This window comes from Carcharodon carcharias, chromosome 19 (genome assembly GCF_017639515.1).
Source record: "Carcharodon carcharias isolate sCarCar2 chromosome 19, sCarCar2.pri, whole genome shotgun sequence".
Lineage (NCBI taxonomy): Eukaryota > Metazoa > Chordata > Chondrichthyes > Lamniformes > Lamnidae > Carcharodon > Carcharodon carcharias.
In genome coordinates, this window is record NC_054485.1 from 38,256,175 (window position 1) to 38,271,692 (window position 15,518).

Genomic DNA, 15,518 nt, shown 5'->3' on the forward strand with positions numbered 1-15,518 from the left:
TGTCCCGGAGGGAACGATCCCTATGGAATGCCGATAGTGGGGGTGAAGGGAAGATGTGTTTGGTGGTGGCTTCATGCTGGAATTGGCGGAAATGGCAGAGGATGATCCTTTGAATGCGGAGGCTGGTGGGGTGATAAGTGAGGACAAGGGGGACCCTATCATGTTTCTGGGAGGGAGGAGAAGGTGTGAGGGCGGATGCGTGGGAGATGGGCCGGACACGGTTGAGGGCCCTGTCAACGACCGTGGGTGGAAAACCTCGCTTAAGGAAGAAGGAGGGCATGTCAGAGGAACTGTTTTTGAAGGTAGCATCATCGGAACAGATGTGACGGAGGCGAAGGAACTGAGAGAATGGGATGGAGTCCTTACAGGAAGCGGGGTGTGAGGAGCTGTAGTCGAGGTAGCTGTGGGAGTCGGTGGGTTTGTAATGGATATTGGTGGACAGTCTATCACCAGGGATTGAGACAGAGACGTCAAGGAAGGGAAGGGAAGTGTCAGAGATTGACCATGTGAAAATGATGGAGGGTTGGATACTGGATCAAAATTAATAAATTTTTCCAAGTCCCGAAGAGAGCACGAAGCAGCACCGAAGTAATCATCGTTGTACCAGAGAAAGAGTTGTGGAAGGGGGCCGGAGTAGGACTGGAACAAGGAATATTCCACATACCCCATAAAGAGACAGGCATAGCTGGGGCCCATGCGGGTACCCATAGCCACACCTTTTATTTGGAGGAAGTGAGAGGAGTTGAAGAGTTGAAGGAGAAATTGTTCAGTGTGAGAACAAGTTCAGCCAGACGGAGGAGAGTAGTGGTGGATGGGGATTGTTCAGGCCTCTGTTCAAGGAAGAAGCTAAGGGCCCTCAGACCATCCTGGTGGGGGATGGAGGTGTAGAGGGATTGGACGTCCATGGTGAAGAGGAAGTGGTTGGGGCCAGGGAACTGGAAATTGTTGATGTGACATAAGGTGTCAGAGGAATCACGGATGTAGGTGGGAAGGGACTGGACAAGGGGAGAGAGAAGGGAGTCAAGATAACGAGAAATGAGTTCTGTGGGGCAGGAGCAAGCTGACACGATCGGTCTACCGGGACAGTTCTGTTTGTGGATTTTGGGTAGGAGATAGTAGCGGGCCGTCCAAGGTTGGGCGACTATCAGGTTGGAAGCTGTGGGAGGAAGATCCCCACAGGAGATGAGGTCAGTGACAGTCCTGGAAACAATGGCTTGATGTTCAGTGGTGGGGTCATGGTCCAGGGAGAGGTAGGAGGAAGTGTCTGCGAGTTGATGTGCAGCCTCCGCGAGGTAGAGGTCAGTGCGCCAGACAACAACAGCACCGCCCTTGTCAGCGGGTTTGATGACAATGTCAGGGTTGGACCTGAGAGAATGGAGTGCAGTAAGTTCAGAGAGAGAGAGATTAGAATGGGCGAGAGGAGCAGAGAAATTGAGACTACTAATGTCGCGCCGACAGTTCTCAATGAAAAGATCAAGAGAAGGTAAGAATCCAGAGGGAGGGGTCCAGGTGGAGGGAGAATATTGGAGGTGGGTAAAAGGACCCGTTGAATGGGGAGAGGACTCCTGCCCAAAGAAGTGAGCCCGGAGACGAATTAAATAAATTTGAATAACACGGGCGGGCTAGATTTCTAGGCCCGCTTACAAGCTATATTATTTGGATCAGGTGTGATGACATCAGGAACGCGACCCGCCATCATCACACACGAGAAGACATCAGCACCGGCACGGGCATGGGAATGGGCACAGGACAGTCCCATTTTCAGACTGTATTGTTCACCCCTTAATTTCTGTAATCAAATTCTGCAACAGGTAGATATGCAGCCATACCTGAGGTTTGATCTTAAAAATAATCTTCAGTGGGATTCCACATTCAGCCGATTCCATCCAAAGCAAACAAGGTTCTTGGATTTCTGAGGAGGAATATTTGGTACTGCATTATTGGTATTCCTCTCCAAGCCACCCACCATCCCAACTTGAAAATATATCACCGATCCTTCACTGTCACTGGTGTCAAAATCCTGAAACTCCCTCCCGAACAGCACTGTGGGTATACCTACACCGCAGGGACTGCAGCAGTTCAAGAAGGCAGTTCAACATCACCTTCTCAAGGGCAATTAGGGATGGGTAATAAAAGCTGGCCTAGCCAGCGATGCCCACATCCCATAAATGAATTAAAAAACCAGAGTTGGAGCTTACCAAATATTTTTTTTGTCCAGTCCTGGAGAATGGATGTTGTGTGTGGGATCCTTATATGGTGAGAGATATACATATTATTGAAGCAATCAAAAGAATCAGTACGGGAAATATACGTCTTTGATCAAAGATTTGGAATGGAAATCACTACAGTAAAGGAGGGAAAAAAGTAGACTAATCATGTTCTATAAAATATGGAATAGACTGGTGGGAATTGATAGAAATAAGTACTTGGTGTACTCTGGGAATGATAAAACACAAGGTAGTCATCCACACAAAGTACAAACACCATTTGTTTCCAAGGCAATGTATCACCATCATTTGAAATCTTCAAGACCCATCTTTAGATTATTTTCATTTAAAAGTTTTCATTATGAGGACCATCATCTCAGCAGGTCATGGCTGGTTTAGCCAGCACTACCTATATAAATGTTAATGGAATACGGGTATTAGTCTGTGGTGCTGACACAACTAAAGCAAAAATAGAACTATCTGGGAAGATTCTTTTATCATAATTTACAGGGTACAAGAAAAAGCTTCTTATTCAGTTAGATTCCTTTCTCAGCTCTAACCCCCAACAGCTTCCTTACAATCTTTCTTTCTCCCTTTATCAGATCGACACTACTGTTATCCTCTGAACTTCCTTCTTTCTTCCTTTACTGAGGAAATGTTCTTCTTTCTCCTGCGCCTTGAAATCAGGTCTCATTTCCCGGTATCTGACTGTAAATTGCATTTCCTGGATTCCAATGTCTTGGAGCTCCATATCTTTCCTAACTCTCACAATCTTGAGACTTTTTTTAAACCTAAGATGGCAATTATTAAAACATTGCTTCCCGATTTATCTGCCTGAAATATGATATTATCTTTTTTATCTTTTTTTATAAATTTTTAATATTTATATTGAATTGTCAAATAATTAAACTAGTTGTGGTACAGCCATGCACATTAGCTTTTTACCTGAAATAGATAGTGAACATATAAGCTGAAATAATGCTGGTTCAAAATGAGAAGCGGTTAGAGGGTGTTTCCACATGCAAGTCAAAGTTTCCTTTCCAACTAGTGGTGTTAAGCCACATCAAGGGGAAGAAAAATTATTAATCTGTTCAATATAACTAGCAAACAGATTTTTGCACAAGTGATCTAAAATTCCCCAGAATAATCAACAGTATGTTTTGAACTGTTTGTCTTTTCAATGGTTTGTGCTTGCTAACAAGGACTTCTTGTGCATTAAGCCAGTTTCACTTCATTAATTTCGAAACAGTAGCATGTGAGTTCAGAGGAAATCAGTCCAAAGTACAGTTTCTTGCATTATTCAATTCCTCCTAGATCTGTCACCAATAATAGTCTGAAAGGAAGTTTCAGGAGGACATTGCAGTCAAGCCCTCTGCCAGTCATAAAACCAACCAGACTCTTGCTCCAAGGAGTCCTAGTGATGTACTGAGGCAGCAACTTTGATTTTACAGTAGAAATTCTAAGGGAAGTCTGATTTTTGTGATTCATAGAGAAGCATTGACCAACAAAAGGTAATTGTAATTTACATTTGTTTAAGCTATGCACAATATGTCAGCGCAACAATCTGGAATAGAAGCATTACACCTTTGTTTATTCCAAGATCCTAATATGATTTATTTTATTACATTCTTACCCTTATATATATTTCCATTTTTTTTCTAGTAGTATGGGCCAAATCAGCACGAAAGATTGTAGAATTTTAAATGTAAATGAGTTGCAGTAAAGTCCTGCAGTTAGCTACTTCTTCCATGATCATGTTTACCCACGTGAAAGTTCTTGTTAAACATGAAAACAAATCTTTGCCTAGTGGCAATTTCATTCTTTTGCATCCAACCAATTAAACTAAAGTAACAAAATGAGGGAGAAAATAAATGCAGCCCCTTAAGTTAGGGAGACTGCAAAACCAAAAACAAAATTTAAAGGAAACTTACAAACATCAAATCAAAGTGTGTTTAAAGGGATCAGTAAAGCACCCCAGTCCCCACGGTGCCCCTATCCGTGATTTAAGCAAACTAAAAACGAGTCCTTGTAACAAACCAGCTTTTACAGCGAAACGTTAACTGTATTCCTCTCCGCAGATGCTGTCAGGCCTGCTGAGTTTTTCCAGGTATTTTTGTTTTTGTTCCAGCTTTTACTGCACGTGTGAGTGTATGACACTGGCAGGGGAAAAAACAGATGCAGGTTAGCAGTTTATGTTCATACGTTTATATAGAGATGTTTTTATAAGCAAGAGAAAGTTAGTTAAACAATGTATGTTTCCCCAGTCATTACAGTCTGTCTCTTTGGTTTCTCTTGGCTCTTGCTTGGGCCTGGCAACCAATGATGGTCCCTGTTGTAGTGGCAGCTTCTCACCCTCTTCCAAACAGGAGAGAGAGGAAGTATGAGAGAGAGAGAGCCAGCAGCAGCAGCAGCAGCTTCTCCTTCAATCCTTCTTGACTGTTACTTGCACAGCAACAACCAGCGACAGAACAACAAGTAGCAAATTTTTAAACAAACAACTTCTCTCATCCCGGCATTTGGTCATAGTTAATTGCTGAGAAGAGGAGAAGTAAGAGGGTTAAATGTCGGGATTACAGGTGGTGAGCTATCTCCCTACCGGACAATAATGTGATGTCAATAACTTAAGAAAGAGAGAGAGAAGTCTAGTCATATTTTCATCTCTCTCGTTGTAATGTTGGAGTGAAAGGAATCAGCTCGGAGCTCAGACCTTGCTTATTGCTTTTGGTTTTCTGTCATGAGAAAACAAACAAGAAAATAATTAAGGAGGAAGGGGCGGGGGGAGCAGGATCGGAGAGAGAACCATGCAAAACGGTGAAAGGATCAGCTGGTGCCTTCAGCACAGGAAAGTCTCTCAATGAGAGAGATAAAACCCGATTAGCATCCAAATATTGAGATGGCTGGAACCTATCTAATACACTCCCATTATAAAGTATGTTCGCCATTCGCTTTTGCAAGAATTTGCAGGAACCTAACCCCCGTAAACTGCGGGACTTTACTGTACTCCCAAAATGTCATACATTTGTGTTTGTGGCAATCTTTTCCAGTGGTTCAAGATTCAGTTTGCCCACAAAACTGACTATGATACAAGTTGAAATTGTAAGATTCTGCTGAATGCACTGATTTGGGAGGGCTCTTCAAATTGCACCCATTGGGCAGGATATTACTCTCTTTAAAAATAACTGCTGGTCAGGACCATTTCCAGTCTGGACCCCGCACTTGTCAGCAATGAGCCTCCCAAATGGGAGGTGGCCTCCTAATTGTCATCCTCTGCATCTGCTGTCCCATTAAGGGTGGTGGCTGGGTTCCTGAGGCTGCAAGCCCAATCAGTCTTGAAAGTATAGCAGCTTTGCTGGCAGAAGTGCATGCTGGCGCTGCAGGATAGAGACCGTGAGGGTGCCTCCATCTTCAGGAGTCCTCTGAAGTGCTATTTAATATTTTAAAATAAACTGTTCCTAAGCTGACAGGCCATTCCTGTGTTGCGGCAGTCCCTCTGCCGAATGGTCTGTGACTGCAGCCATGGCCCACTGATCCCTGCGCCTCCAGAGTGGGGGTGGGGGGAAGCATTGAGCTGAAAGGGGCCTTGCAGGCCCCCCAGCCTGCCTCTGGCAAACCACCACCTGTCAGGCCTTGGCCTCAGCGAGGGTCCTGCCTGCTGCTGGACAGGTCCTGGGGGTATCCCCAATCTGCCTCCTACTGGGCCCTTAAACATTTGACCATTGTCAGTTTCACCCCACCTCTATCAAGATCAACCAGAGGCAGGAATGTGCAGGCCCACCAACACGCGTCCTCCCAGACCTGCCTTCAAAGTTACCTTAGCGGTTCCAGTAAGATTACAGTATGCCAGACACATGGGCCCTAGTAAGCACATTTTTAAAGTTTTTTATATTAAAAAATATTTAATACACTAATAGAATAAGTATTTACATCAATAAACCTATTAAATGGTACAGTATTTTCTTAGTTATTTTAGATCGTGTTACTCATAGGTGGATGTCTAGACATCATTGTTAAAAATGCTTATTTTTGGTGCTAAGCCTACCTTCAGAAGTAATGTTAAAACTACCTATTATGTTTCTTCTTTGTCGGGTCGCTTTGCTCAGCGAACACGGTTGCACGCCCATCTACTGGTTAGTGAGTTGGCAAGCAATATGCTGCAGACACAGAGACTGATGTAAGATAAAGCACATGCTATTTATTAACACAAGTAACAGAGCACTAACACTTGCGTGCATCTCCAACCAGATGCTGTTCTGAACTACCGATTAACATTGTAGCCCGCGTTACACAGCAGTTGGGTATTACAATCACATGGTCAATCTGCTCACATTTCTTAGATATATTGCACCTCAGATTACCACATCCCTCCCCCTTTACTCGAAAATACAACTTACAATCTTTACTATATATCACCAATTTACATAAATAAATTATAAATAAACGGATCCTACAGGCACTTCCAAACCAAGGAGAGTTCCTTCCACATGTGGTGTCGACTCAAACAGGAATGCTTTCACCCTCGTTCAAGCCCAATCCCTTGCACTCCTGCTGCCCCTCCCCTCCAAGTTCAACAATATGAAGGTCAGCTGTCAGGAAGATTCTCAAGATCGGGATGTTAGGCAAGGTTAAATTCAACATGTTATGATCAGATTCCTGTTGTGTAAAAATAAAAAATAAAAAATTTGGAGCCTTGTTAGTAATTCCACTATTTTCTTCCTACGTGTCTTCTTTTGATGTATTTTCTTCTTGACAATGCTGACTTTAATCTTGGTCTTCTTTGCAATTTCCCTATTGGCCAGTCTAGGCTCAAGTATAAGCTCAATTTGAGTGAACTCAGTGGTTGAATCTTCCAGCATTTCCTCATCTGTCAGCTTCTTTGAAAACTCTGGGGTCTCTAGTTTTAAAGCCTTTTGGCTTTCACGTAGCTGATTCTTCAGCTCTTCCATTTCTTTTTTATATTTGTTAGTTGTTTCTTGGAGAATTAAGCATTGTTGCGTTTTCTCAATTAATTTATTCTTCATCTCAGCTGGAGACATGCTGAATTCTTTCTGTTCTTCCTCATACTTCTTTAGTGGAACAAATTGGGATCTGAGGGAATCTTGCAATACGTGAATGTCCTTCAGCAGGTTTTCTTTTTCTTTTTGGAGGTTACTGACTTCAACTCGAACTCTGTCCTGAAGCATCACATCTATGCGTTCCTTTTGTTGAGTCTTTACATACTCCTCTCTCCAAACAGTAATGTTTCTTGTTTCTGATTGAGATCTCAGTGGTCTCTCAAGTTTGATCTCTCTTAACCAGTTCCATCCGAGGGGACTTGGTCCTCTGCCTGCTATCACTATTAGGGGTAGGTTAACAGACTGATTTCCATACTGTACTGGAACCTTGCATATACCTCTTATTTGTATGTCTTCACCATTATACATATTTAATTAAGCATCTGAATTTTCCAGATTTAATGAGTGGGCTCCTTCATTCAGATATTTGAATGTATGTTCACCTATAACCGTCATGGATGCCCCTGTATCCACCTCCATTCGGTTGGGTTTCCTGTTGACTTTCACTGTCACGTAGATTGGCTCTCTGTCTTATCCATTTTTAAGTTGTATAGTGAGTAAATATCTGGCTCTGTTTCTTCTGATTCTTCTATTATGTAGATTTCACGATTTCCACATTTTTGCTTAAAGTTTTGTTTCAATCTGTCTTTACAATATCGCATAGTGTCCATTACAATAGCAGTAGAAACACACGACTCTTTTAAATTGTCGTTTGCTTGCAGACTGTCTGTTTCCATTCCTGCCGTTACTATTGTGGGTTTTCTCTGTTAAACCATTGCTTTTAGCTGGTCTCTTAATGGTGGCTGTGTCCCGCCTTTCCGTGGAGCGTGTCCATGCCATTTCTAACCGGTGCTTCCCTCCCAATACAAAAGATGGTGCCACTTTGTGCTCCATTGATTGCTTCTGAATCCCCCTCCACTGAGAGTGCCAACTCCAGCACCTTGCTGAAGTCTAAATTCGTTATTGACAATAACCTTTCTTGAATGGCGTCTTCGTTAATCCCACATACTAATCAGTATCTTAACATGTCGTAAATCAATGCCCCGAACTCACAGTGCTCTGTCAGTTGTTTCAAGGCTGCTACATAGGCTGTCTCTCCAGTGGCACAACACCTCGAATTAAATTTAAAATACTGCGCTGTTACTGAAGGTTTTGGTTGAAAAGATTCACAAGATTTACAAATTCATCAAAGCTCTTGGAATCTGGGGTGCTGGGTGCTGTTAGACAACGAATTAGGCTGTATTTACTGCCTCATGTCAATAAGAGGATCGCCCGTCTCTTCTCCTCCCTCAATATGTTCTTGGCCAAAAAGAACATTAGGTGTTCAATATAACGTGACCAGTCATTGGTGGTCTGATCAAACAGTTCGATATGGCCAAGCTGTGGCATAACTTCGATGAATTTAATGAAGGTTATACTTACAATTGCCTTGCACGGTACAGCTGATTTACTTCTGTTGAATTTCCATGGCTCTATTTGGTGTCGTCAACTGGTTGTGTTTTGCCTCATCACCAGTTGTTATGTTCCTTCTCTGTCTGGTCGCTTTGCTCAGTGAACACAGTTGCATGTTTATCTACTGATAAGTGAGTTGGTAAACACGATACTGCAGACGCAGAGACCAATGTAAGGTGAAGCACATGCTGTTTATCAACATAAGTAACAGAGCACTAACACAATGTGTGCTTCTCCAACCAGACCCTACTCTAAACTACTGATTAATGTTGTAACCTGCACAACACAGCATTTGGGTAATATAGTCATGTGGCCAATCTGCTCACATTTTCTTGAAGGTGTATTGCACCTCAGATTACCACACTACCAAGTCGAGGAATACTTTTTAATGGAAAGGGAAAAAATTGTACTATTACATTCTATTATAGTGCTTGGCTGAGCTGGTTCATGGAAGAATTCACCATTTTGATTTTGCACATTAATTTTAGTGGAAACTTAATGCCCAACCTAACCAGCAGAACTTCAGGCACATTTTGAGCATAATTTGCCAATAGTACCCAAATTGGAAACCCTTTAGTTCATTGTACTCTATACCAAATTGTCCTCCTGGACCACAGTACTGTAGTCACATGCACCTTACATGAGTCAGAGAGGCAGAGAGAACCTTGCAGCATCAATACATAACTCTTTAAAATGCCAGTTTCATTGAGGTGTGACTTATTTTGAGGAGAGAAAGGAGTGGCTGCCATTTTGGAAAAAAAATTTGCTCTGGGCAATCTGGAACAACCAAATATATTTAGCATTGTTTCATGAGCAAATAATAGAATAATATTCTTACCAGCATGCATTTGTTTTAGCACGTCTTTGTAGATGGTTATCTTTCCGAAACAGCTTTGCAAGGCTGATGATGCCTCTATATTTAAAATCTGAATTGTTGTTACAGTAATTTTTCGTATTAGTACTCATTGCACACAAAAGGACAATTGCTCTGCTATAACTGTGTTATCTTGTGAAAACTGGCACGTAGTATGGATGGATTGTATGCTACATCTTTGAATGTCTGAGGAATTTGGTCTCAGATATGAAACACGCCCTGTAGTGTTTGTCTACTAGTTCATCTTCTTGAAAAATATCAACATGAAACATTGAAAAAAACAATCTTCTATTGTGAATTGGAGTTATAAAATCATACTGTAATTTAGAACAAAGAAATGAAACCATAAATAGGATAATGTAGCCTAACAACATTTTTACTTATAATGCAACAGATGTGCATGTAGCCAGAGAGGAGGAGCAGGAAAAATTAGCTCAGCAAGGTGATAGTAATAATGTATGAAGGTGGAGCATTAATGGAAAAATGGAACTGTTTCCTAGGGTGGTCCCAGGGTCAATGTCATTATGGGAAAATATCCTTCAAAATGCATTAGCACTTTTTAAAAAGTTCACACTGCACGTTGCGCATTTGTTCCTGAGTTTTGCTTTGGGACCTGTCAGGATCCCTGCTGTATATTTCAGACAGATGTGCTGCTCACCCACTTCCAGGTCAATCTGAATATGGCATCAGGCAGGCCTTGAGTGTCAATTGGGTAGCCAAGATGACCTCCTCCCTAGTTTTCATCTGGTGCTTTTAATATTTCAGGAGTAAAATAGATAGCCATAAGTTAAATTCATTTCCCATGGCATCTCAGAGCTGACCTTATAGAAGTTAACAAGATTGTCAAGAGTATGGCTAAAAATAACTCAAAGTATTACTTTAAATTAAACAGTGGGATTAGAAGAGAGGACACATTAGAAAAGATAATTTTAAGACTGGACATTTTTCTTCACACAAAGAGTGATCAACGTGTGAAATAGAGTTCCTCATACAGTAGGAAAAATAATCACGGAATTATTAAGGAACAATTAGATGCCACTGGGGGGATTTAGAATCGCTCTGGAGAAATGGGTCAGATTGTCTTCCTCATCTCTAATTAGCTTGCAGTCTTGTGTCAACCACAATACGAGCTATTCCTGATTGTTGGTTAGGGCAGCAGTTTTCAGAGACAGATGTTAGCCTGCCTGAAAAAAATTATACTTCCTTTTTAATAAAGAACCTAAAATTCAGGACTTAATTGCTCTGAAGAAAAAAAATCACAATGATCACACTTTAAACGTGGAAAGATGAGGCCTTTATGTTTCATAATGGCTATGCTGCCTTGTTAAAAAAGGATGGGTTTGAACTGGTTCTGTTACACATCACATGACTCTCTAGTGTAGCCATGAAATGTGGCTCTCTGCGACACTTACATAACAACTGGTTCCAAGCTAATTAGTTCCTAGTTCCTTACTGAATTCTACCTGTGGTATTATGTGGGTAGAAGGGCAAATTTGGCCATGAGGTCCTGGAGTTGGGATCAGACCGGGCAGCAAGAGTTTACCAGAATGTTTGGAGATCGCGATGTGACTGTGAATCCAGAACCTGGGGAGGCTAAGAGGAAGGCTGGGCTCAGGGTACCAGGCCTCACGTTACTGCTGCTGAATGTCTTTGAGTCAATGTAAAAAAAATACAGACCTTACAACTCCCTGCAGGCAACTTTCTCGTAAGCAGGCATTTCAGGGTCTTTGAAGCACAAGGTTACTGGGATCTAAAGCAGCATCAGTATCCTACTGCTAGTTTGCCTATTGAATGTTAATTCCTTGGTTGTGATGGTCTGAGGATGTGAAACGCAGTATAGCGTTTGTATTCCCTGCTGGCAGCTTTATACCTATGTTGACGTTTATGCTCCACACAAGCCTCCTATCATCCTTCTTGATCATGCTATGAGGGTAACCTTCAGCTTCTTCCTTCCTCATGTGTTTATCAAGTTCCGTGAATGTATCTATACTAGAATCACAGGGGAGAATTTTCTCCCCGATGGGGGAGCTGAGCGGGAGCAGGCGCGGCTGGGTGTGCAGCTGATCGCCACCCACGATTAGGCTGCGCACCACCATTTTATGTGGGCGGCCTTAACTGGCCCGCCCAGCGTGATGCGTACCCAGAAGCGCTGAGCGTCCCTGTGTGGGCGGTGGGGGGAAGGAGAGTCGGGGCTGCCACAGTGAGATTATTTTCATCATTAAAACTTCAAAAAAAAATGGAAAAAATTATCCAGACAAGTTTCCTCATGTGACAGTGTAACATGAGCTGGGACATGTCAATGAATCTCAATAAAGCATTTTATTGGATTTATAAACGCTTCATGAAACCCCATCCCGCCCATGGGTGAGGTTTCATGATAAATGCGAAGGCCGCTTGTGCTCTTCGCCAGCCCGCCAACCTTAAGGTTGAACGGGCAGCCCAGACAGCAACTTCAATTAGTTCAATAATGGCCTTAATAGGTCTTTGACAGTTCGGCGGGCAGGCAGCTGAATCTAGTGCACGGCCGCCAAACTGAAGATCAGAATGATGCATGGTGAAGTCGGGATAAATACCCAACGTCATCGCGCGTCATTTTACATGTTGGCGAGCAGGCCCGTCCCCACATGCTGACAAGAAGATTCAGGCCATAGAATGACTACAGTGCAAAGGAGGCCATTCAGCACATTGTCTCTATGTCGGTTTTCTGCAAAAGCAACTCAGCTAATCCCACTCCTCCACCTTTTCCATATAGCCCTGTAAAATCTTTATTCTTCAGATAATAATCCAGTTCCCCTTTAAAAACCACCACCGAGCACGCCTGTCTTGATCAGGCACAGAAAATCCTGGCCTAACTGTATCTACCCCTCTCTCTTATTCCTCGTCCAAATATGCCTTTCTTACAATGGCCGCACTGTATACCTCCTGTCAGTAAAAGGTAGTGCAGGCCAGATGATGAGCTGTAGGTTTTTGTCCATGAAGGAGGCATAGGGCAGCATCTAAATGAAAGAAGCTGTGCCATTCCCCTCTTATCTGAACTCCTGCAGCAGTGTGTTCTTCCTTAAGAAGATTCAGCATTCCATTCAATGACGATGCGTACTTATTGCTGAGATCCTCCGTTTTTAGTTGTACGTTTTCCTCAAAAAAAAACATAAATATTCAGCTCCTGTGGAGTTTCAGCCTTTTATTTTTATCGTTTTATCTTCTCTCGATTGTTGATGCACTGTGGTCATGAGATTGCAGTTTGGATCCAACCATACACAATCTCTCAGAGAGCTCACCTCTCCCTCTCACACACACACAAGCACAGTCCTTGGGAGACTGAAGGTCAATAAATAGATAAGGATCGACCAACTGGAGTTTTTATGTGGGCTTATTATAAATTACATATCCTGGTATCCCATACTTGTCCTGGCCAATTTCTATCTCTTAATTAACATTACTAGAACAGAGTAAATAGTCATTCAGCAGGTCTGGCAGCATCGGCGGAGAAGAAAAGAGTTGACGTTTCGAGTCAACGTCAACTCTTTTCTTCTCCGCCGATGCTGCCAGACCTGCTGAGTTTTTCCAGGTAATTCTGTTTTTGTTTTGGATTTCCAGCATCCGCAGTTTTTTTGTTTTTATTTTTTTTTTTGTTTTTAAATAGTCATTCTCTCATTCTTGTTTGTTGGGTCTTGCTTTGTGCAAAATTGGCTGCTTTACAATAATGCCTACATTTCAAAAGTGTGTCATTGGTTGTTTTGCTTTGGGGCATGAGGGAAAGGCCCAATAAATTCTTTCATTCCTTCCTCATAGCGTTGTCTGGCTCTGCTGCAGCACAAGAGGCTGCAAAGGAAAGGAATGACTGGTAAGTAGTGGGTAATGTATTTACTACTTTAATCACTGATAGTTTAAGGTCTTTTTGTGGTTTATAGTTTGTATATTCTACAGTAAAGAGGATCAGGAAAGAAGGTCCCTAGAGTAATTGATTTAAAAGGTTTAATTTAAAGAGATAAGTCATGGCAGGAGCGCTCAAAGCCATGGTGTGCTCCTCATGCTCCATGTGGGAAGCCGGGGATATTTCCAGTGCCCAGGAGCAGCAAGTGTGCAGGAAGTGTGTCCAGCTGCAGCTCCTGGAAGCTCGGGTTTCAGAGCTGGAACAGCGGCTGGGGAAACTGTGGAGCATCCGCGAGTCTGGGAGTATCGTGGATAGCACGTTTAGAGAGGTGGTCACACCGCAGATGAAGGGACTTGAGGAAGGAAGAGAATGGGTGACCACCAGGCAGTCCAAAAGAAACAGGCAGGTAGCTCAGGAGTCCTCTGGGGTCCCATTTGCAAATCGGCATTCCATTTAGGAGGCTGATGAGGGTGCTGGTTCCTCCAGGGAATCCGGACAGAGCCAAGCTTCTGGTACCACAAGCAGCCTGTCTGTACAGGAGGGGAGGAAGAGCAATAGTAATAGGGGATTCTATAGTTAGGGGAACAGATAGGTGCTACTGTGGCTGTCAACGTTACTCCAGGATGGTATGTTGCCTCCCTGGTGCCAGGGTCCAGGATGTCAGTGAATGGCTGCAGGGCAACCTGAAGGGGGAAGGTGATAAGGCAGAGGTCATGGTACATGTTGGTACCAATGACATAGGTAGAAAGACGGATGAGGTCTTGCATCAAGAATTCAGGGAGTTAGGCAGTAGGCTAAAAAGCAAGACCTCTCGGGTTATAATCTCTGGATTACTCCCAGTGCCATGTGCTAGTGAGCTCAGAAATAGAATAGCACAGATGACTATGTGGCTTAAGAGTTGATGCAAGAGGGAGGGTGTTAGATTCCTGGATCACTCGGACCATTTCTGGGGAAGGTGGGACCTATACAAGTGGGACGGTCTACATCTGAACCAGAGTGGGACTAACATCCTTGCAGGCGGGTTTGCGAGTGCTGTTGGGAGGAGTTTAAACTAATTCGGCAGGGGGAGGGAACACAGAATGTTAGCAGAATAGGGACACATCATAATACAGTAAAACAATCAAGTCAGAGGGAGTGCAGCTGCAATAAGTTTCAAGGGAGTAAGGCAAGGCTGGATGGCCTCTACTTTAATGCCAGGAGTATTACAGGTAAAACGGATGAGGATTGACATGTGGAATTGTGATATAGTAGCCATCACTGAGACATGGTTGAGCGAGGGGCAGGATTGGCAGCTCAACATTCCGGGTTATAGAATCTTCAGGCGAGACAGGGGAGGGTATAAAAGAGGAGGTGGCATTACACTATTAGTTAAGGAGTCAGTTACTGCAGTAAGGAGAGATGATATCTTGGAGGGGGCATCGAATGAAGCTTTGTGGGTAGAGTTTAGGAATAAAAAAGGGGCAGCCACGTTGTTAGGTGTTTATTATAGACCCCCAGATAATCAGCGGGAAATTGAGGAGCAAATATGTGCACAATTTGTGGAGGTGTGTAAAAACAATAACAATAGGGTAATTATATTAGGTGATTTCAACTTTCCCAACATTAATTGGAATAGACATAGTGTTAAAGGCTTGGATGGAGTGGATTTCTTGAAATGTGTACAGGAAAACTTTTTAGGTCAATATGTAGAGGGTCCAACAAGGGACAGCACAGTGCTGGATCTAATTCTTGGGAAAGAAGCCAGTCAGGTGGCTGAGGTGATGGTGGGCAAGCATTTTAGTGATAGTGACCACAACATGGTACAGTTTAAAAAATAAAAACAAAAAACTGCGGATGCTGGAAATCCAAAACAAAAACAGAATTACCTGGAAAAACTCAGCAGGTCTGGCAGCATCGGCTGAGAAGAAAAAAGTTGACGTTTCGAGTCCTCATGACCCTTCAACAGAACTGAGTGAAATTAGGAGAGGGGTGAAATATAAACTGGTTTAAGGTGGGGGGGGGGTGGGGGGGTGGGTTGGAGGGAGAGAAGTGGTGGGGGTGGGGGGTGGTTGTAGGGACAA

At 43.0% G+C, this 15,518-nt stretch overlaps 1 protein-coding gene across 4 annotated transcripts in view; it reads left to right on the top strand.

Moving 5' to 3' along the window:
* The first annotated feature begins 3,556 nt into the window (after positions 1 to 3,556).
* Positions 3,557 to 15,518, top strand: part of LOC121291868 (interferon alpha-inducible protein 27-like protein 2A) — a 31,817-nt gene continuing 19,855 nt past the window's right edge. For 3 of the 4 annotated variants that reach the window (XM_041213493.1, XM_041213490.1, XM_041213492.1), the window contains exon 1: positions 13,360 to 13,428. The gene's annotated coding sequence lies outside the window, so the exon portion shown is untranslated. Of the gene's footprint in view, positions 3,719 to 13,359; positions 13,429 to 15,518 lie in introns of those variants that run through there. The other variant, XM_041213491.1, reaches the window with a different exon arrangement.